At 36.8% G+C, this 23,629-nt stretch overlaps 1 long non-coding RNA gene across 1 annotated transcript in view; it reads right to left on the bottom strand.

The window, feature by feature from the left end:
• Window positions 1-14,997: 14,997 nt before the first annotated feature.
• LOC147004397 (uncharacterized) overlaps window positions 14,998-23,629 on the bottom strand; it is a 302,085-nt gene continuing 293,453 nt past the window's right edge. The window contains exon 3 of the long non-coding RNA XR_015047259.1: window positions 14,998-15,273. This is a non-coding gene — a long non-coding RNA (uncharacterized LOC147004397). The remainder of the gene's footprint in view (window positions 15,274-23,629) is intronic.

The following is a 23,629-nucleotide window of genomic DNA, read 5'->3' as shown; positions in this document are numbered from 1 at the left end:
TATGTTTCAGCCTCGGGATGAAATAATGCACTTGTCTCTCTGATGGGGAGCAGAAAACATGAGATCCTAGTTTATTGATCACTGGGATTTTTATTCAGTGATGGTATTGGATATAACAAAAGGAACATGAGAAATCAAACATTACACCTCTGTAGAAAATTCAAGGATAAAGTTTCTTTTATAAAGAAAAAATATTTATTTTTTTTTAATACAGAGCAGCTGTGATTGGGCTTCTAGCACAACAGACAATTCTAGGTTTAAGATATAGTATTGGATAAGCTACTGTAATATAGTACATGTGGCTTTCATCTTAGAGGAAACCCTTCCTATACAGTAGGCTGAACAATTATCAGCAGGAAAGCAGCAGCAAATTGACCTGTACACACAGACTTAAGATAATTGGTTTTTGTGACTGTTTTTAATTTTAAAACATTAACAGGGAGAACAGTTGTTTTTTGCTAGTATTAATGAATATAGCATTTTCTTATAAAGTTATTAGGCAAATTTCAGGTAAATCTTCTCTCTAGTAACTGATCAAATTCTCACCATCCATCTACTCAAAGAAACAAACAATTCAACCTATTGTTAGTAGTCTGACATCTTTTGAAAATCCTCCCTGTTTCAGTTTTGTATACATTCTCAAATTAGGTGAATTTTAACACTCAAAATAAATTACAGGTTGATTTTAATATGATAAACATTGAACCTATAAATAAGAACTGAAATTCAAAGTATGCATGAAGTTACATGAAATTAAAAGTAAATCCTACTTTATAGATTGTAAGTTCCAAAATTGTTATTCTGTTTTTGGATTAAATCACTACCAACCCATTCCTAGGAAGGGAATGAATTATAGATTGTTTACTTAGTCCAGTGAGAAAACCTAGGGTCAGTTTTATATTATAATACTTTAATATTTGTACTGCTTCTTATAGGTACCATATTCATAGGTATTTATAGTATCTGAAACACTGATATGTCCCTGGGGTAGCAATGGATGTTCTAAGGGCTTTTATATGCTTCCTGTTGCTAAGGTAACCACATCCTTGATATCCATGTGTTCAACATGTCATTCTCATTTTGTGTCTGGATCTCAGAGATCCAGCTCTGGTGCATGGCATCAAAGAAATACAAACAGGACAAAAGAGCAGGAGGCCATTCCTACCCTGAAAGGTTTGTCTCTAGAAGATTCTTTCATTGTAGTGTTTAATTTTATAATCTATGGAAACAAACTTGTACAAAATTAATGATAAATGAAGACCTAGGATATCAGAGTCTCCCATAGATAAGTATCAGAAAAAATAAAAGAAACAAGTTTATATAAATGATGATCAGCACTTAAAATTGAAGCAACACATAGAGGTATTGAATAAGTGTATAAAATGTTTAACAAATAGTCAGAGAAAGGATATATTTTAACTTTAGATAAACATACCATGAATGCTTCAATACTGAAGTTGAATGACTATGGCTAAAATCAACATAAGAAATATCTTAGAGAAGACAAGTTATTCTTATGTGAAAATATAAAATGATGTATTAGTTAACTATTAAAAGCACACAATGTTCTATGTTCTGGTTCTTTTTGTAAATGAAGTATATTTAAGTTAACAAAATAGCACATTTTGTCATTTAATATCCTTCATTTACACAATACACTGAACAATTGATATTTTTGCATGCATATGTCAGTAAAAACAACTGACATTCAGTATTGTATTTTTAAATGAATTTATTGGCAAGAAATAGTTTGCAACAGGTGACAGAGGTGATTGATAACACATTGATACACCTCTGATAGGCTGAAATAACAAAGTAAAACTGTAAGATTTATGTCTGTCTCCAAATCAAAAGTCCAGCAACTTATTTTTGGCCTAGTCCTTGGTATGCAGCATAAAAAGTAGCCCATCCCTGCTCTCCCCAAACTGACAGCAGGGATCCATTGTTGAAAACTACACCTACACAATTGATTAAAGATGGAGATATAGGCCCCCTCACCTTGCCCATAATCAGAGACAGTTTGATTCCCAGGAGCTCTGATACCCCAAGCCCAGAGGTGAGTCCCCTACCACCACCCCAATACTTGAACTAACTGGGGCAGTCCCTCCCCAAGAGCCCAGAAGCCAGAGATATCTGCACACAGGAACAAATCCTGTCCTTTTAGCTCACTCACTCCACCTATACCCAGAGACACCTTGACCCCCCTGGAGTTCTGACACAGCCCAGCTCACAAATCAGGCTCTCCAGACCCACTCCTATACCCAAAGACAGACTGAACCAAGGAGACCCACCATAACAAGCCCACAGAAGGGACAGGCTCCAGTCAGAGATAGCAAGGCCAGTTAACATGAGAGATGACCAGATGGATAGAGGTAAACTCCAGAACATAAGTAACAGAAGCAAATGGTACTTGGCAACATCAGAACCAAGTTCTCCCACAACAGGAAGGCCTGGATACCCTAACACACACAAAAAGCAAGATTTTGATCTAAAATCCCATCTCATGAAGATGATAGAAGATCTTAAGAAGGACCTTACTCCCTTAAAGAAACACAGAATATAGGTAAACAAGTAGAAACTCTTAAAGAGGAAAAACATAAACTCCTTAAGAAATACAGGAAAATACAATCAAACAGGTAAAAGAATTGAACAAAACCACCCAGAATCTAAAAGTGGAAGTACAAACAATAAAGAAATCATAAAGGGAGACAACCCTGGAGATGGAAATCCTAGGAAAGAGAACAGGAGTCACAAATGCAAACATCACCAACAGGATACAAGAGATAGAAGAGAGAATCTCAGTGGTAGAAGATATCATAGAAGACATTGACACAACAGTCAAAAAAAACCACAAAGCACAAAAAGCTCCTATTTGTAAGCTCCAAGAAATTCAGGACACAATGAAAAGAACAAACCTAAATATAATAGAGATAAAAGAAAACAAAGGTTCTCAACTCACAGGACTAGTAAACATCTTCAACAAAATTATAGAAGAAAACTTCTCTAACCTAAAGAAAGAGGTGGCCATAAACATACAAGAAGCCTCAAGAATCCCAAATAGATTTGATTAGAAAAGAAATTCCTCCCATCACATAATAATAAAAACATCAAATACACAGAACCAAGAAAGAATATTAAAAGAAGGGAAAAAGGCCAAGTAACATATAAAGTCAGACCTATCAGAATTACACCAGACTTCTCAACAGAGATTCTAAAATACAGAATATCTTTGGAAGAATTCATACAGATGCTAAGAGAACAAAAATGCCACTCCAAGTTACTATACCAAGCAATACTCTCAATACCATATATGGAGAAACCAAGCTATTACATGACAAAACAAAATTTAAACAATATCTTTCCACTAAACTGCCCATACAGAGGATAATAGAAAGAAAACCCCAACACAAAGAGGGAAACTACACCCAAGAAAAAACAAGAAATTAACCTTCCTAAAACAAACTCAAAAGAAGAGAACCACACAAACATAATTCCACCTCAAACATAACAATAATAATAATAAAACAAAAACTAAAAACAGGAAGCAATAATCATTGATCCCTAATATCTCTCAATATCAATGGACTCAATTCTCCAATAAAAAGACATAGGCTAATGAACTGTGTACATAAATAGGTCCCAGAATTTTGGTGCATACAGGAAATACACCTCAGCGATGAATCCAGACACTACTTCAGTGTAAAAGGTTGGAAGAAAATTTTCCAAGTAAATGGTCTTAAGAAACAAGCTGGAGTAGCTATTCTAATATCAACTTTCACCTAAGAGTTATCAAAAAACAAAACAAAACAAAACAAAACAAAAAAAAAAAAAACAAGTGAAATGATACTTCATAGTCACCAAAGGAAAAACCAAGATGAACTTTCAATTCTGAATATATATGCCCCAAATGCAAGGATACCCACATTTGTAAAAGAAACTTACTAAAGCTCAAAACACACATTGAAATTCACACATAATAGTGGGAGACTTCAACACCACACTCTCACCATTGGACAAATCATAAAAACAGTAACTAAACAGAGAAACAGTGAAACTAGAAGAAGTTATGAACCCAATGGTTTTAACAGGTCTGAACAGAACATTTCACCCTAAAACGAAATAATATACCTCCTTCTTAGCACCTCATGGTACCTTCTCCAAATTTAACCATATAATTAAATTACAAAACAAACCTCAACTGATTCAAGAAGATTGAATTAATCTCATGCATTCTATCAGACCACCACAGATTAAGGGACTGGTCTTTAATAACAACAAAAATAACAGAAACCCACAAACACATGGGAACTGAACAACTCATTACTCACTGATAACTTTGTCAGGGAAGAAATGATGAAAGAAATTAAAGACTTTTTAGAATTTGAAGGTACAACATACCCAAATTTATGGGACACAATGAAAGTAGTGCTAAAGGGAAAACTCATGGCTATGAGTGCCTTCATAAAGATACTAGAGAGAGCGTATACTAGTAACTTAACAGTACATCTGAAGGCTCTAGAAGAAAAAGAAGCAAATACATCCAAGAGTAATAGATGGCAGGAAATAATAAACTCGGGGCTGAAATCAACCAGGTAGAAACAAAAAGAACTGTATAAAGAATCAACAAAACCGGTAGCTAGTTCTTTGAGAAAATTAACAATATAGATAATCCCTTAGCCAGATTAACCAGGGGGCACAGAGACAGTATCCAAATTAACAAAATCAGAAATGAGAGGGGAAATATAACAACAAAAACTTGGAAAATTCAAAAATCATCAGATCCTACTTCAAAAGTCTATATTCAACAAAACTGGAAAACTTGGATGAAATGGATGATTTTCTAGACAGATACCAGGTACCAAAGTTAAATCAAGATCGGGTAAACCAGCCAGACAGTGGTGGTGCACGCCTTTAATCCCAGCACTTGGGAGGCAGAGGCAGGAAGATTTCTGAGTTCAAGGCCATCCTGGTCTACAATGTAAGTTTCAGGATATCCAAGACTGTACAGAGAAACCATGTCTCAACCCCACTCCCAAAAAGCAAACAGACAACAAATAAACAAACAAACAAAGATCTGATAAACCATTTAAACAGTCCCATAAACCCTCGGGAAATAGAAATAGTTATTAAAAGTCTCACAACCAAGAAAAGCCCAGGTCCAGATGGTTGTTGTGTAGAATTCTATCAGATCTTCAAAGAAAACCTAATACCAATACTTCTCAAACTATTCCAAAAAAATAGAAACAGAAGGAACACTGACTAAGTCGTTCTATAAACCCACAGTTACATTGATACCTAAACCACACAAAGACACAGAGAAAAAAACTTCAGAACTTCCGTTATGAATACCAATGCAAAAATATTTGTACAATTCTCACAACCCAAATCGAAGAACACATTAAAAATGATCATTTACCATAATCAAGCAGGCTTCTTCCAAGGAATGCAGGGATGGTTTCATATATGGAAATTCATCAACATAATCCACTATAAAAACAAACTCAAAGGAAAAAAAGATCAATTCATTAGATGCTGAAAAAAAATTTTTGACAAAATATAATGCCCTTTCATGTTAAAAGTCTTGGAACAATCAGGAATTCAAGGCACATATACAAACATAATAAAAGTAATATACAGCAAACCAATAGCCAACATGCCAACATCAAACTAAATGGAAAGGTACTTGAAGCTGAAAGATCCTGGCAGAATGTAAAAGGACACAGAAGCCCTGAAATTGGCAAGATAGACGGCAGTGTTAGCAGAACTAGCTTCACTGATTTAGAAAAATAGAGGTTCACAATGCTCTGGCCACTCTTTGAACCTGTGTGTCTGCCAATGTTGTGACCAGGTGTGTGCCCATTGCTGCACCTTCATTAGACTCTTTCCTTGTACCCCTCCCATACCCATTTCTTGAGAATAGACATTGTTTAGATCTGGAAATCCCCTACTCTCCTCATTGTCCTCCTCCCCAACCCCGAGGGCCTATAAAAACTGGGACCACTTTCTCCTCGAGGTCGACTTCTCTACCCCTGCGTGGGATATGAGTCATCCCCAGAGCTCTGGCTTTCCCTGAATAAAGCCTCATGTGGTTTGCAACAAGCTCAGTCTGTCGTGAGTTCTTGGGTGTCCACTATTGTCCTGAGGCCTGAGCGAGGGGTTCCTCTCAGAGTCTTTCAAAGCAACTGGACTAAAATCAAGGACAAGACTAGGCTGCACACTCTCTCCCTACATATTCATATAGTACTCGAAGGTCTAGTTAGAGCAGTTAGACAACACAAGGAAATCAAAGGGATACAAATTAGAAAGGAAGAAGTCAAGATATCACTATTTGTGGATGATATGATAATATCAAAAATTACACCAAAGAACTCCTACAGTTCATAAACAACTTCAGCAAAGTGGCTGGATTAGAAGTCAGAAGCAGGCAGATCTCTAAGTAAGAGACCAGCCTGGTCTACACACTGAGTTCCAGGATAGCCATGGCTATACAGAAAAATCTTGTCTCAAAAAACCAAAATATTTATTGTTTTTAATAGCTGGGTACTACTCCATTGTGTAAATGTACCACATTTTCTGTATCTATTCCTCTGTTGAGGGACAGCTAGGTTCTTTCTAGATTCTGGCTATTGGGATGGACCTGGAGGGCATCATCCTGAGTGAGGTAACCCAATCACAAAGGAATTCACACAATATGTACTCACTGATAAGTGGATATTAGCCCAGAAACTTAGGATACCCAAGATATAAGATACAATTTGCTAAACACATGAAATTCAAGAAGAACGAAGACCAAAGTGTGGACACTTTGCCCCTTCTTAGAAATGGGAAAAAAACACCCATGGAAGGAGTTACAGAGACAAAATTTGGAGCTGTGACAAAAGGATAGACCATCTAGTGATTGCCATATGCAAGGATCCATCCCATAATCAGCTTCCAAACGTTGACACCATTGCATACACTAGCAAGATTTTGCTGATAGAACCCAGATATAGCTGTCTCTTGTGAGACTATGCTGGGGCCTAGCAAACACAGAAGTGGATGCTCACAGTCAGCTATTGGATGGATCACACGGCCCCCAATGGAGGAGCTAGAGAAATTACCCAAGGAGCTAAAGGGAACTGCAACCCTATAGGTGGAACAACAATATGAACTAACTAGTACCCCGGGGCTCTTGTCTCTAGCTGCATATGTATCAAAAGATGGCCTACTTGGCCATCACTGCAAAGAGAGTCCTATTGGACTTGCATACTTTATATGCCCCAGTACAGGGGAACCCCAGGGCCAAAAAGGGGGAGTGGGTGGGTAGGGGATTGGGGGGGTGGGTATGGAGGACTTTTGGGATAGCAGTGAAAATGTAAACGAGGAAAATACCTAATAAAAATTAAATTAAAAAAAAGAAAATATCTAATAAAAAAAAAGAATAAAAAAAAGGTCAATCCAAAACTAAAAAAAAGGAAAACCAAAAAATAAAAATAAATAATTAATTAAAATTAACTCAAACAAATCAGTAGCCTTCCTCTACACAAAAGATAAATGGGCTGAGAAAGAAATTATGGAGACAACACCCTTCATAATAGTCACAAATAATATAAAATATCTTTTTTTTTTTTTTTCTGTTTTCGAGATAGGGTTTCTCAGTATAGCCCTGGCTGTCCTGGAACTCAGTCTGTAGATCAGGCTGGCCTTAAACTCAGAAATCCATCTGCCTCTGCCTCCCAAGTGCTGGGATTAAAGGCATGGGCCACCCCTGCCTGGCTAATAAAAAATACCTTGCTGTGACTCTAACCAAGCATGTGAATGATCTGTATTACAAGAACTTCTAGTCTGAAGAAAGAAATCAAAGAAGACCTCACAAGTTGGAAAAATCTCCCATGTTCATGGATTTGCAGGATTAACATAGTAAAAATGGCTATCTTACCAAAAGCATTCTACAGATTCCATACAATCCCCATCAAATTCCAACTCAATTCTCCATAGAAATAGAAAAAGCAATTCTTAAATTCATCTGTAACAACAACAATAACAACAAAAACAAACAAACAAACAAAATAACAATGATAGCGAAAATTATTCTCAACAATAAAAGAACTTCTGGGGGAATCACCATCCCTTACCTCAAGCTGCACTACAGAGCAATAGTGATAAAAACTACATGGTATTGGTACAGAGTCAGGCAAGTAGGTCAATGGATTAGTACTGAAGACCCAGAAATAAACCCACACACCTAGGATCACTTGATCTTTGACAAAGAATTCAAAACTGTCCAGTAGAAAAAAAGAAGGCATTTTCAACAAATGGTGCTGGCTGAATTGGTGGTAGACATGAGGAAAAATGCAAATAGATCCATTCTTATCTCCTTGTACAAAGCTCAAGTCCAAGTAGATCAAGGACTGCCACATAAAACCAGATAAGCTAAGTCAAATAGAAGAGAAAGTGGGAAAGAGTCTCAAACACATAGGCACATGGGAAATTTTCCTGAACAAAACACCAATTACTCAGACCCTAAAATCAACCACTGACAAATGGGACCTCATAAAATTGAAAAGTTTCTGTAAGGGAAAAGGACATCGTTGATAGTTCAAGACAGCAACCTACAGATTGGGAAAAGATCTTTACCAACCCTACGTCCAATACAGGGGTAATATCCAAAATTTACAAAGAAATACAAAATTGTTTTAAATAATATCAAATATAATAAAAAAGAAACACATAAAATCTTTCAATGATCAGAAGAAAGCAGTTGTCTTAGAATAGGAGAGACATAGTACCCTGTCTTAGTCAGGGTTTCTATTCCTGCACAAACATCATGACCAAGAAGCAAGTTGGGGAGGAAAGAGTTTATTCATCTTACAATTCCATACTGCTGTTCATCACCAAAGAAGTCAGGACTGGAACTCAAACAGGTCAGAAAGCAGGAACCGATGCAGAGTCCATGGAGGGATGTTCTTTATTGGCTTGCTCAGCCTGCTCTCTTATAGAACCCAAGACTACAAGCCCAGAGATGGTACCACCCACAAGGGGCCTTTCCTTGATCACTAATTGAGAAAATGCCTTACAGTTGTATCTCATGGAGGCATTCCCTCAATGGAAGCTCCTTTCTCTGTGATAACTCCAGCTGTGTCAAGTTGACACAAAACTAGCCAGTACATACCCCAATCACTGTTTCAAGTTCTGGTATATCTGTACCCTCTCCAGGAATAGAGACATGTGAGGAAAATTTGGAGTGCTTGTGAGAAAACTCCAACAACAACAACAACAACAAAAAGCCAAGAGACTTATGACATCAGAATACTGAATTGTTCTGGGAATGTACCTTCATGTTCCTCTCAGGCATAGTAGATAGATTTGAGATAAATCTGAGTTTACTTGTTTATATACACAATGAATAAACATGTTCTTTTGAAATACTTATCACATGCAGCTTGAAGTCATAAGAACTTTGCTCACATTATTGCTTTTAACACAGAGATTATAAGTTTTCTGATGCTCTGAATAAAGTTGGTTGTAGCATGAGGCTTTATTATATCTCATTTGTAGGTTTCAGTCTCTAAATTCCTGTAACCTCTACAGTGATAAACATGGTGTTTTGGTTACTCTGAAATATGTGCTTATTTATAAGCATCTTATAATGATTTTGTCAATGTCTGTGAAGAAACTTGGAATATTTTGAAGATAGTATAAATTCTATGGGCCAACTGATAGAAAACTGACATCTAAAATATTAACTTTGCGATGCACTGATATGATACAATTTTCTACTCTGTTTGATTTATGTAGCAATATCATTAACTATCAGAATAATCTAAGGCTTTTTTAATCATCAAAATCTTGTAAATTTGTTAGTCACTAATATTTTCTAAATTTCATCTCATTTACAACTCATTAAATTATGAAATTTATTATGATAAATGATATAGAAACAAGGTTAGAATTTCTAAATATAAAAAGACAGTAAATCTCTCAAAAATTTTCATTATGTTAACTGCTTTCTATAAAAATAAATTTAAAATCTATATTCTATAAACAATATATTTTCATTGTTTAAATTGGGTTCTATGAATATTTTTGTTTTCTTTTGTTGGAGTTCTGGGTAATTTTTTTTCCACACTACATCCCAATCACTGCCCCAACCCTGGTCTCCCCTCACACAGCACCTCCTCCATGCCCATTCCCTCTGAATATTTTCAACATAGAAAATTAAACATTTGTGCAGTTCCCTTAAATAAATCATCCCATTTTATTTTATTTAAGTAATGATACTAGTGTGAACTATGGATGCTAATATTTCACTAGCAGAAATAGGAATTTGTAGCAGCATAAGAAAAACTTTCTCAATAAAATTTACTCAAGAGTGAATATTTCATGGTCAAAGTACCATTATTCATTTTGAAATTCCATCACAATACAAACAGATACTTTTGCAGTTGCCACTACAAGACATTATCAGTAGGTCCATTATTTTGTGTACTAAATGTTTGAACTTTTTCTTTGACACCTAACATTTTTTTTTGTACCAGAACAAAGGATATTTAAATAGCTGAACTACATGAATAGAGAGTATAACAAAATTGATGCAGATATGATGGACAAGCACACACTATATATGTACTTGAGGTAACTGTGTACTGTATGTAAAGAAAGGCCAGAAATTATGCTGATAGGGCTTTAAAAAATGAATAAATGCAGCATAGTATAACTTGACATACTTTGTGAATGCTAGAGAAGAAAGTTTATCATCACATTTACATTTTAGTTATTACTTTTGTCAAGATAAATCTAAAAATAATTTCTTTGGCATTAATTAAGTCTTCCAAATGTTGGAGATTATTAATATTATTTCTGATCTACCTCATCAACCAGAAACATGAAATAGTTATATAAAAAAATAAATATTGTTTACAGTCATGTAGATGACTTTCAGTATTTCTGCACTTCACAGTGAATTGCTCATTCACCTGAGTGTTTAACAGTGTCAGTGTGCTCAACATTATCATATTTAATTGAATAGTTCAACAAGATAATATGCCAGGGCACATACCATCCTGTGAAATCATTCAACACATTAGGGCAATGCTAAATAAGGTAACACTTAACTGTATCACAAGGGACTCACGCAAACAGTATGGAAGAATGGGAGGCAGCAAAACTGAGATGAGATAACTAGGCAAAGAAAGGAAAGGTGGCTAGATATATGGGAAGCAATTTCTGAAATTGATAACACCCATTCTTGCCTTGTTTTGTTTTATTTTTGTTTTAAGTAAACTTTATTTTTCATATTTTAAGTGTTTTCTTGTTCATTTACTTATTATAGCAGACAAATTCTTCTCATAATTCTAACTTAAATACTTTTGATAAACATACAGAAAGTTTTCATTAAGTGAAATGCTATATAGACACTAGATTTACTGAAGTTAATGAAATTTCTTTAATTTTTTTAGGTTTCTGAATTAAACTAATAATTTGTCTCCAAAGATTTTTAGTGGGTGGTAATCTTGACACAGAGGTTTAAACACGGTGGTCCTCCAGAGTCGATGCAGAAATGTGTAGGCTCTGCATTTGTTGAGTACTCTCTGAAGTAGTATGAATTTTACTCAGTTGCATTAGCAGGAATTTTTCTCTTGGTATCCTCCATCTTCTTTGGCTTCCCCACTCCTTCTTTCTCTTTTTCTGAGGGGTTTCTGGAGATCTGAGGAGAGGGATTTGATGGATATATTTCATTTAGAGCTGAGTGTCTCAGGGTCTCACTTTCTTTAGTTGCAGGTCTTATGCATGCCATATTTTTCTTTCTGAGTATGAGCTACTTCACTCAGAATGACTTGTTTCTAGTTTCATCTGTTTGCTTGCACATATCATGATCTCATTTTTTAAGAGCTGAGTATGGGATAGGTGGTGGTGGTGCATGCCTTTATTCCCAGCAATCGAGAGACAGAGGCAGGAAGACCTCTGAGGATGAGGTCCAGTACAGTACACAAAGAAACCTGTCTCAAAACACCAAAAGATAGATAGATAGATAGATAGATAGATAGATAGATAGATAGATAGATAGATAGATATTTGGAGATAGATAGATAGATAGATAGATAGATAGATAGATAGATATTTGGAGATAGATAGATAGATAGATAGATAGATAGATAGATAGATAGATAGATAGATAGATAGATAGATATTTGGAGATAGATAGATAGATAGATAGATAGATAGATAGATAGATAGATATTTGGAGATAGATAGAATAGATAGATAGATAGATAGATAGATAGATAGATAGATAGATAGAACTCTGTTCTATTGTGTAACCTACCACATTTATTTTATCAATTTCTCCACTGAGAGACATCTAGATTGTTTTCAGTTTCTGGTAATTATGAATAAATTAGCAGTGATAATGTTTGAGCAAGTGTCCTTGTGATATATGTATAAGAGTGTTATAATTGGATCTTGAGGTAAATCTATTTCCATCTTTCTGAGAAATTGCCATATTTATTTCCATAGTGGCTGTACGAATTACATGCCCACCAGCAATGGAAGAGTGTTCTGCTTGCTCTTCATTGATGACACCAGTTTTTAGACCTCACTTTTTCCATGAGGCTCTGAAAGCCAAGCCTGACAACCTTTCAAAGAGTTCCAAGAAATCACTCATTGGCACTCTCACCAACACACACTGACTGCTTACTTGTCAAAAAAAAAAAAAAAAAAGCTGAGGAACATCTAAAACCAAATGGAAGTTTCAAAGTAACAAAGATATTAGTAAATATATATATTGATCTTACCATTTTGAAATTCTTCAAATGTTTGTTGGAAAAATCACACCTTTTCAACTATTAAAATTATTAAGGTAAGCTAGGCATCACAGTTTTTGCATGTACACTCAACACTTGAAATGTCCAATTGAGAAAAATCTTGAGTTAGAAACCAGCCCAAGATACACAGAGAAACTCTATCTCCAGAAACTAACAAGAGGAGAAAACATTTGTTCGAGATGGAGAGTTGTCTCAGTGGTTGAAAGCTCTTGTGGGTCTTGTGGAGGGCCACGTATCCTTTATATCATACATGGTGGCTCCCACACACCTGTTCCTCAAGCTCCAGGAGATCTGATGCACTGTTCTGACTTCCACATGCATCAGGTATACACATAGTGTGCAAACATACAAGCAAGCAAAATATTCATACACAAAAAATACCTCTTAAAAAGACAAATATATTCTCAGCTATTCTGATCATCTTGCTTAGGTTCATCAAGAACAATACTTTAGGCTTCTTGGGCCCTCCTCACTCTCTTTAAGCTCTCAGCTTTCTTACTCTCTAGCCTCCTTCTCTCTCCCTTCCCATTTCTCTCCACATGGCCTTGGCCAACCTCTCTCCCTCTTTCTATCTTCTCTCTTTCTCTCTGCCTTTCTACAATAAAGCTCTAAAACCATAAAAAGAACAATATTTTAATATTTACAGATCTGTTTACTTTAATGGACTCTATATCATCATAATAGTCCCTAAATAACTCCTGGAATCTAACTCCTATATATAACTCCTGGAAATCAACTGAAGTTCTCCCCTTAATAATTCCCCAGGTGGATTAAGATTAGTACAAACTGAGAAATCTCATGGACTTGATAACACTCAAATTACATTTCAGCCATTTCAATGTTTGAATGCATATCTTAGATATGTTATTGAACTTGTTGTGTTTAAACTATATTTCCCAGAAATAAAAAACAATGACAACAGTGCTTCACAAAAAGAATTTTATGAGGGTCAAGAAAGCAAACACACTCTGCAAATCTTTACATGCACATGTATTATGATTCAGAGTACAAGAATATCAATAGTTGTACCACTGGGGGACAAATAATACAGAGGACAGGAAAATAAAACTGCCTATATAAGGGAAATATCTACTTGGTTATTGACTTGAAAATGTGATTACAATTTTTGGAAATAACGGTCTTATATTTAAGAAAACACATTTAATATATTTAATAGTGTAAGTATGACCATGTGTTTATTCTTGGAACAAAAATTGAGGATAATGCTCAATGGCAGGAACTTTTAAAAGTATGTGTATAAAATATATAGTACTATAATATGTTATATATGAGGTTATGCTACTCACATTTTGTATTTTAAATACAAGATCAGATGAAGGACTACAGTCAATCAACAGCTGCTGAGGAAAGCAGAATCCATTTTCTCCAGGGATGAACCAACTGATAGGTCATCCATTCCCAAAAGGTCAGTACTAAATATATCTAAATAGATACACATTTACATATGAGAAACACTAAATGAACATGGTAGAATACCCTATATATACACATATATATGTATATATATATATACATACATACATACATACATATATATGTATATATGTGTGTATATATGTATGTGTAATATATATATATAATACACATATATAATAAAGAAAGAAGAGCTCATGGGTTTGAGAAGGAGTGGGATGAAGAGAAAATTTGAATAAAGGAGATGGAGTTGTGAAAATGATATAAATTAAGTACTCCTGTATAAAATTTTCGGGAAAAAAAAGAAAAAAAGAATCACAGCATTTTAAAAATAAAATCTCTTCAGATTAGAAAAATAGTAGACAAGGAGTAATAAACTTGTAATTTTTTGATATTTAATTACAGTGTGGTGTGCATCTCTGTGAGTATACCTTAAACTAAAGAGAAATTTTCTTCCTTGCAATAGGAAAATATTACAGAAAATATGTGTCTTTAAAAAGTCCTTGAAACACTTAACTATTACATAAAATATTTGATAATATGTTAGCATATGTAAATTGTGGAAATAACCATTCAGAATAAACTTATTACTGGATTGTCTGTTTGTGAGGCTTTAAAATATATTGATAAAATACATTAAATAATTAAACCTAGATGAAATGAAATGACCCATGATTAAGCTTGTTATTCATAAAAATCTGAATATAATGCAACATTTTTGTCAACATTTCAGCTTTAGCAATTATGTGACCACTTTTGAACCAAACTACAAGTTTATAACATTACTTAAAGGATATGTAAGATTGTCATATTAACTATAAAATCAAACGATAATACTAGCTGTTCAAATGATAATATTGAAGCTCAAGGGAATGATACAGACCTGAAACATGGTAGTTACAACTTTTGATAAATTCTTGGATGTGAGACACTCGTTCAAAAGCGTTAATATCATATTGCACAATAGATGTTCCACTTTCTTTGAACATTTGCTTCTATTTTTAGTTCATGCCATCACAAGTGGTTTTGCTGGATTCTAAAATAATCAAGAAAATACTTGATGTCACAATAAATAGTTTGATATACAAAATTAAATTATTTATTCAGGCACTAAACCAGTCTACAATCAATGAACTGAAGATTCAACTATAGTAAACAGAAGAGGCTTGGTGAACTTTTCTGGGCCTGTATCTCATATATAAATGTGTCTAATTGAGTAGGACTTACAGTTCACCAGCAAGTTACTTATTAAGCAAACACTAATAACTTATTTAAGTTAAAGGAATACTATATAAACATTAAGTAACATATGAACAAAACAAACATAATACCATGTTAAAAAGTAATGCCATATAAACAAAGTAGATAGTATAAAATTAATAGAACTAAAAGCTTTTTAATATGTATCAAAATCATGACCATGAGTTACATTGACCAGGATGTTAACATATAGATATTACTTGAAGGAAGTATCTAGGATTACACAAGGAATAGTAAGGAAAGTTCTCAAAGTAATATACTTCATTACACTATTCAAGAGGTCTCTGAGAAGTTCAATGAACATGGACTTTATTAAAGAAGGCTAAGAACAAACTGAACATTAATTTTCTATTTAGTATAGCTCAAAACTGCCAAAAATTAGGAGATAACAGGAAACATCTTACATTTTGCCTCATGTTTTAGATAGGGTCTACATTGCCTGTATACAAGCTACTCCACTACCCATCTGAGGACAAATGAGAAAGATTCAGTGTATCTAAGCTGCAAGGATGCCAGGAGGGGCTGAGGCATAGTGAGAGACAGAGACTCCGAGACAGACAGACAGACAGACAGACAGACTTTTCTGTTAATTTGAACATGATTCAAAACACATTAACTATCATCTGATTCATCAGATCAAGCCGACTAATCCATAAGCAACCTGTAAAAAGCCGTGACCTCTGGCTTTCTATGCATGCTAACTGTGCTGTAGAAGCTATAGAAGCTATTACCCTAAGATAGACACTGTGTTTACACAATCTGCCCCACAACTTCAGGACTAGAAGATTCAGTTTCAATGTAGCTCCTTCTGCCGATACAGAAACAATACCTCATTATTGGAAACCATGACTGCATAATAATTTTAGATAGTATTTTTTGTTTTAACAATGTTTACAGAACATGCTCCATAGGGGTCTCAAACTCTAAATACGGCAGCCTTCACTGATGAGTAATATCGTTTTCCTAATCATTGTGTGGAATCTTAAAACTACAAACAAATAAAAGGTAAAGGTTCATGAGATTGTATGAAAAAGTAATAATAACTCAGTTGTACTACATTCTGTTATGGAATGTATGTTTCAGAGAGCAGGAGTGTGGCCTTTGAGTGACAACATTGATATGAAGTGCTTCACGCGACCTCTTGAACATGAAGTTAATGTCCAATAAGAATGGTGATTCGAAGCCCATGAATGGGCTTCTTTATACTTATAGTTCCTCATTTATGTTTCTCCATGTGTTTGAAACTTGGCTTTAGAAACAATGCATTTCTGCATCAAGAATGCAGATGACGATCTTGGCTCCGGGACTCCGCCGAACTTAGTCTACAGGTTAGAGTGAGGACCACAGAGGCAGACAGCTTCTGGGACAGGCGGGAGCCACAGAGCCGCTGAGGCAGCACCCTTTTGGGGCCGCAGACATCCAGCACCCTCCCAGTCGGAGGACAGTGACCTGCCCTGCAGGGAGCGCCATCTTGGCTCCGGGACTCCGCCGAGCTTAGTCTCTACAGGTCAGAGTGGGGACCACGGGGGCAGACGGCTTCTGGGACAGGCAGGAGCCACAGAGCCGCTGAGGCAGCACACTTTTGGGGCCGCAGACTTCCGGCACCCTCCCAGCCGGAGGACAGAGACCTGCCTTGCAGAGAGTGCCATCTTGGCTCCGGGACTCCACCGAACTTAGTCTACAGGTTAGAGTGAGGACCACAGAGGCAGACAGCTTCTGGGACAGGCGGGAGCCACAGAGCCGCTGAGGCAGCACCCTTTTGGGGCCGCAGACATCTGGCACCCTCCCAGTCGGAGGACAGTGACCTGCCCTGCAGGGAACGCCATCTTGGCTCCGGGACTCCGCCGAGCTTAGTCTCTACAGGTCAGAGTGAGGACCACAGAGGCAGACAGCTTCTGGGACAGGCGGGAGCCACAGAACCGCTGAGGCAGCACCCTTTTGGGGCCGCAGACATCCGACACCCTCCCAGCCGGAGGACAGTGACCTGCCCTGCAGGGAGCGCCATCTTGGCTCCGGGACTCCGCCTAACTTAGTCTGTACAGGTCTGCTGACAGAGGATACTCAGAATCCCCAGAAGAACAACCTCTGAACAGAGACAACTATAACAACTCCAGAGATTACCAGATGGCGAGAGGTAAAGGTAAGAATCTTACTAACAGAAACCAAGACCACTCACCATCATCAGGACCCAGCACTCCCACTTCGCCCAGTCCAGGGCACCCCAACACACCTGAAAAACTAGACCTGGATTTAAAAGCATATCTCATGATGATGGTAGAGGACATCAAGAAGGACTTTAAAGAACTACAGGAGAACATGGCTAAAGAGTTACAAGTCCTTAAAGAAAAACAGGAAAACACAACCAAACTGGTAGAAGTCCTTAAAGAGAAACAGGAAAACACATCCAATCAGATGATGGAAATGAACAAAACCATACTAGACCTAAAAAGGGAAGTAGACACAATAAAGAAAACCCAAAATGAGGCAACACTGGAGATAGAAACCCTAGGAAAGAAATCTGGAACCATAGATGCAAGCATCAGCAACAGAATACAAGAGATGGAAGAGAGAATCTCAGGTGCAGAAGATTCCATAGAGAACATGGGCACAACAATCAAGGAAAATGGAAAATGCAAAAAGATCCTAACTCAAAACATCCAGGAAATACAGGACACAATGAGAAGACCAAACCTACGGATAATAGGAGTGGATGAGAATGAAGATTTTCAACTCAAAGGACCAGCAAACATCTTCAACAAAATTATAGAAGAAAACTTCCCAAATCTAAAGAAAGAGATGCCCATGAACATACAAGAAGCCTACAGAACTCCAAATAGGCTGGACCAGAAAAGAAATACCTCCCGACACATAATAATCAGAACAACAAATGCACTAAATAAAGATAGAATACTAAAAGCAGTAAGAGAAAAAGGCCAAGTAACATATAAAGGCAAGCCTATCAGAATTACACCAGATTTTTCACCAGAGACTATGAAAGCTAGAAGATCCTGGACAGATGTTATACAGACACTAAAAGAACACAAATTCCAGCCCAAGCTACTATACCCAGCCAAACTCTCAATTAACATAGATGGAGAAACCAAAGTATTCCACGACAAAGCCAAATTCACACATTATCTCTCCACGAATCCAGCCCTTCAAAGGATAATAACAGAAAAAAACCAATACAAGGACAGGAACCACGCCCTAGAAACAACAAGAAGGTAATCCCTCAACAAACCTAAAAGAAGACAGCCACAAGAACAGAATGCCAAATTTAACAACAAAAATAACAGGAAACAACAATTACTTTTCCTTAATATCTCTTAATATCAATGGACTCAACTCCCCGATAAAAAGACATAGACTAACAAACTGGCTACACAAACAAGACCCAACATTTTGCTGCTTACAAGAAACTCATCTCAGAGAAAAAGATAGACACTACCTCAGAATGAAAGGCTGGAAAACAATTTTCCAAGCAAATGGTCTGAAGAAACAAGCTGGAGTAGCCATTCTAATATCAGATAAGATTGACTTCCAACCCAAAGTCATCAAAAAAGACAGGGAGGGGCACTTCATACTCATCAAAGGTAAAATCCTCCAAGAGGAACTATCAATCCTGAATATCTATGCTCCAAATACAAAGGCAGCCTCATTCATTAAAGAAACTTTAGTAAATCTCAAAGCACACATTGCACCTCATACAATAATAGTGGGAGACTTCAACACACCACTTTCACCAATGGACAGATCATGGAAACAGAAACTAAACAGGGACACAGTGAAACTAACAGAAGTTATGGATCAAATGGATCTGGCAGATATCTACAGAACATTTTACCCTAAAACAAAAGGATACACCTTCTTCTCAGCACCTCATGGTACCTTCTCCAAAATTGACCACGTAATTGGGCACAAAACAGGACTCAACAGATACAAAAACATTGAAATTGTCCCATGCATCCTATCAGATCACCATGGAATAAGGCTGATCTTCAATAACAAAATAAATAATAGAAAGCCAACCTTCACGTGGAAACTGAACAACACTCTTCTCAATGATACCTTGGTCAAGGAAGGAATAAAGAAAGAAATTAAGGACTTTTTAGAGTTCAATGAAAATGAAGCCACAACATACCCAAACTTATGGGACGCAATGAAAGCATTTCTAAGAGGAAAACTCATAGCTCTGAGTGCCTCCAAAAGGAAACTAGAAAGAGCACACATTAGCAGCTTGACAACACACCTAAAAGCACTAGAACAAAAGGAAGCAAATTCACCCAAGAGGAGTAGACGGCAGGAAATAATCAAACTCAGGGGTGAAATCAACCAAGTGGAAACAAGAAAAACTATTCAAAGAATCAACCAATCAAGGAGCTGGTTCTTTGAGAAAATCAACAAGATAGATAAACCCTTAGCCAGACTCACTAGAGGGCACAGGGAAAGCATCCTAATTAACAAAATCAGAAATGAAAAAGGAGACATAACAACAGATCCTGAAGACATCCAAAACACCATCAGATCCTTCTACCAAAGGCTATACTCAACAAAACTGGAGAACCTGGATGAAATGGAGAAGTTCCTAGACAGATACCAGGTACCAAAGTTGAATCAAGATCAGGTTAATGATCTAAACAGCCCTATATCCCCCAAAGAAATAGAAGCAGTCATTAATAGTCTCCCAACCAAAAAAAGCCCAGGACCAGATGGGTTTAGTGCAGAGTTCTATCAGACCTTCAAAGAAGATCTAATCCCAGTTCTTCACAAACTATTCCACAAAATAGAAACAGAAGGTACTCTACCCAACTCATTCTATGAAGCCACAATTACTCTGATACCTAAACCACAAAAAGACCCAACAAAGATAGAAAACTTCAGACCAATATCCCTTATGAATATTGATGCAAAAATCCTCAATAAAATTCTTGCTAACCGAATCCAAGAACACATCAAAACAATCATCCATCCTGACCAAGTAGGTTTCATCCCAGGGATGCAGGGATGGTTCAATATACGGAAATCCATCAACGTAATCCAGTATATAAACAAACTCAAAGACAAAAACCACATGGTCATCTCGTTAGATGCGGAAAAAGCATTTGACAAGATCCAACACCCATTCATGATAAAAGTCTTGGAAAGATCAGGAATTCAAGGCCCATACCTAAACATGATAAAAGCAATCTACAGCAAACCAGTAGCCAACATCAAAGTAAATGGTGAGAAGCTTGAAGCAATCCCTCTAAAATCAGGGACTAGACAAGGCTGTCCACTTTCTCCATACCTATTCAACATTGTACTTGAAGTCCTAGCCAGAGCAATTCGACAACAAAAGGAGATCAAAGGGATACAAATTGGAAAAGATGAAGTCAAAATATCACTTTTTGCAGATGATATGATAGTATATATAAGTGACCCTAAAAATTCCACCAGAGAACTCCTAAGCCTGATAAACAGCTTCAGTGAAGTAGCTGGATATAAAATTAACTCAAACAAATCAATGGCCTTTCTCTACACAAAGAATAAACAGGCTGAGAAAGAAATTAGGGGAACAACACCCTTCTCAATAGTCACAAATAATATAAAATATCTTGGCGTGACTCTAACTAAGGAAGTGAAAGATCTGTATAATAAAAACTTCAAGTCTCTGAAGAAAGAAATTATAGAAGATCTCAGAAGATGGAAAGATCTCCCATGCTCATGGATTGGCAGGATCAACATTGTAAAAATGGCTATCTTGCCAAAAGCAATCTACAGATTCAATGCAATCCCCATCAAAATTCCAACTCAATTCTTCAACGAATTAGAAAGTGCAATCTGCAAATTCATCTGGAATAACAAAAAACCTAGGATAGCAAAAACTCTTCTCAAGGATAAAAGAACCTCTGGTGGAATCACCATGCCGGACCTAAAGCTCTACTACAGAGCAATTGTGATAAAAACTGCATGGTACTGGTATAGTGACAGACAAATAGACCAATGGAATAGAATTGAAGACCCAGAAATGAACCCACACACCTACGGTCACTTGATCTTCGACAAGGGAGCTAAAAACATCCAGTGGAAGAAAGACAGCATTTTCAACAAATGGTGCTGGCACAACTGGTTGTTAACATGTAGAAGAATGCGAATCGATCCATTCCTATCTCCTTGTACTAAGGTCAAGTCTAAGTGGATCAAGGAACTTCACATAAAACCAGAGACACTGAAACTTATAGAGGAGAAAGTGGGGAAAAGCCTTGAAGATATGGGCACAGGGGAAAAATTCCTGAATAGAACAGTAATGGCTTGTGCTGTAAGATCGAGAATTGACAAATGGGACCTCATGAAACTACAAAGCTTCTGCAAGGCTAAAGACACCATCAATAAGACAAAAAAACCACCAACAGATTGGGAAAGGATCTTCACCTATCCTAAATCAGATAAGGGACTAATATCCAATATATATAAAGAACTCAAGAAGGTGGACTCCAGAAAGTCAAATAACCCCATTAAAAAATGGGGCTCAGAACTGAACAAAGAATTCTCGCCTGAGGAATACCGAATGGCAGAGAAACACCTGAAAAAATGTTCAACATCCTTAATCATCAGGGAAATGCAAATCAAAACAACCCTGAGATTCCACCTCACACCAGTCAGAATGGCTAAGATCAAAAATTCAGGTGACAGCAGTTGCTGGCGAGGATGTGGAGAAAGAGGAACACTCCTCCATTGTTGGTGGGATTGCAAGCTTGTACAACCACTCTGGAAATCAGTCTGGCGGTTCCTCAGAAAATTGGACATAGTACTACCGGAGGATCCAGCAATACCTCTCCTGGGCATATATCCAGAAGATGTCCCAACCGGTAAAAAGGACACATGTTCCACTATGTTCATAGCAGCCCTATTTATAATAGCCAGAAGCTGGAAAGAACCAAGATGTCCCTCAACAGAGGAATGGATACAGAAATTATGGTACATTTACACAATGGAGTACTACTCAGCTATTAAAAAGAATGAATTTATGAAATTCCTAGCCAAATGGATGGACCTGGAGGGCATCATCTTGAGTGAAGTAACACAATCACAAAAGAACTCACACAATATGTATTCACTGATAAGTGGATATTAGCCCAAAACTTAGGATACCCAAGATTTAAGATACAATTTGCTAAACGCATGAAACTCAAGAAGAATGAAGACCAAAGTGTGGACACTGTGCACCTTCTCAGAATTGGGAACAAAACACCCAGGGAAGGAGTTACAGAGACAAAGTTCGTAGCGGTGATGAAAGGATGGACCATTTAGAGACTGCCGTACCCAGGGATCCATCCCATAATCAACTTCTAAACGCTGACACCATTGCATACACTAGCAAGATTTTGCTGAAAGGACCCAAAGATAGCTGTCTCTTGTGAGACGATGCTGGGGCCTAGCAAACACAGGAGTGGATGTTCACAGTCAGCTATTGGATGTATCACAGGGCTCCCAATGGAGAAGCTAGAGTAAGTACCCAAGGAGCTAAAGGGATCTGCAACCCTATTGTTGGAACAACATGATGTACTAACTAGAACCCCGGATCTCTTGTCTCTAGCTGCATATGTATCGAAAGATGGCCTAGTCAGCCATCAATGGAAAGAGAGGCCCATTGGACCTGCAAACTTTATATGCCCCAATATAGGGGAATGCCAGGGCCAAAAAAATGGGAATGGGTGGGTAGGGGAGTGGGTGGGAGGGTATGGGGGACTTTTGGGATAGCACTGGAAATGTAATTGAGGAAAAGATGTAATAAAAAATATTAAAAAAAAAAAAAAAAAAAGAATGCAGATGACACATGTTTATTCCAAGTTTCCATAAATCTCAGGATGAATTTCTGTGTAACACATATAACAGTCTCTATATGCCTAGCCTTGGATGTCAACCAACCTTTTAAAGCAAAATGTAGATGAGAGTAAATTATTACTCATAGGATCTCATTAACATTGGTCTTTATGTTTCTCTCTACTTTTTCCATCTAGCATTTACTATATGTTTTATAATGTCCCATGGCTAAAATCACTGAACCAGTTTTAGATTCTGAGCTTTGCTGTTGATTGTCCATATTAATCAGGATGCAAATTCATCTTATGATCACCCTAACAGACTTTCTA

This window comes from Mus caroli, unplaced genomic scaffold, assembly GCF_978045245.1.
Source record: "Mus caroli unplaced genomic scaffold, Mus_caroli_1 scaffold_6, whole genome shotgun sequence".
Classification (NCBI taxonomy): Eukaryota; Metazoa; Chordata; class Mammalia; order Rodentia; family Muridae; genus Mus; species Mus caroli.
This window is presented reverse-complemented; position numbering and strand designations above follow the sequence as displayed.